We start from the raw sequence: 940 nt of genomic DNA on the forward strand, positions 1-940 counted from the left end.
GGACCCAGACGTCCACTGCGGTCAATGACCGTCCCTGTACTGACTAATAAACCAGTTCGAATCTCAAACATTTGTCTTCTTCCGTAACCAATGTTGAAGGTACCGTTGATGTTGTTGCTAACACCTGGTTTGAGAAAGTAATACTCAAATACGTACACTTGAAATCATCTTTATTGCAAAGTCCTGTTTAGTTGAACACAGAGCTGATATACTGACAGGAATTAAAGAAAGGAACACGAAAATCTTTTTTACCAGCTCCGAGTCTCCATTTTTAATAGCCTTCTGCTGCCCCCTGGTGGAAGAGAATTTAATTGTTCTGCCTGTCACTGGGGCACAGACGGGCGAAAAAGAATCATTTGCGACAAATAAAATAAAATTAAGTGAAAATGGATATTGTTCCACAGATCACCTGACGATTTTCTCACAGCTCATTGGTCCAAACCATACGAGTACAGCAACGGAAACATACGGGAATTTTAAAACTACGACAGCTTCAATTACGATTAAGATTTTTTTAAAAAATAAAACAATTCGTTAGCTTCACTTTCACGTTCAGTTGTCTCCTCAGAAAGCTCCACAGGTCAAAGGTCACCGGGTCGTCAGATGGGTTTGTACAGCAGCGTGGTCACGTACTTCTTCTTGTATCGGTGCGTCGCGCTGAGAACCATCACGCCGTCCTGGGAAAAACATTTGGACATATTTATCAAGTTAGGTCGACGGATGAGCGTGGTGACGGATGAGCGTGGTGACGGACAGCGCGTTACCTTGATAGACAGGGCGTACAGGTGGTTCAACATGACGTGGTTGGGCTCCGGGAGCAGCGTGGGGTCACACTAACGGAGCAGCAGGAAGTTAGAGCGTGTAACTGGTTTGAACTGGTTTCATGGTGGATCGGACCCGGAGTCCGGTGTCCGGTGTGTACTTACAGAGATACCCGTGT

General features: G+C 45.3%; 1 long non-coding RNA gene across 1 annotated transcript; it reads right to left on the minus strand.

Annotated features, from left to right (window-relative positions):
• Window positions 1–153: 153 nt before the first annotated feature.
• On the minus strand, window positions 154–940 carry LOC112486647 (uncharacterized). Its single transcript, XR_003049156.1, has 3 exons — window positions 927–940; window positions 765–833; window positions 154–677 (listed from the first exon to the last, which is right to left on the minus strand). It is a non-coding gene; the product is annotated as an uncharacterized LOC112486647 (long non-coding RNA).

This window comes from Cynoglossus semilaevis, unplaced genomic scaffold, assembly GCF_000523025.1.
Source record: "Cynoglossus semilaevis isolate Cse_v1.0 unplaced genomic scaffold, Cse_v1.0 scaffold6430, whole genome shotgun sequence".
Lineage (NCBI taxonomy): Eukaryota > Metazoa > Chordata > Actinopteri > Pleuronectiformes > Cynoglossidae > Cynoglossus > Cynoglossus semilaevis.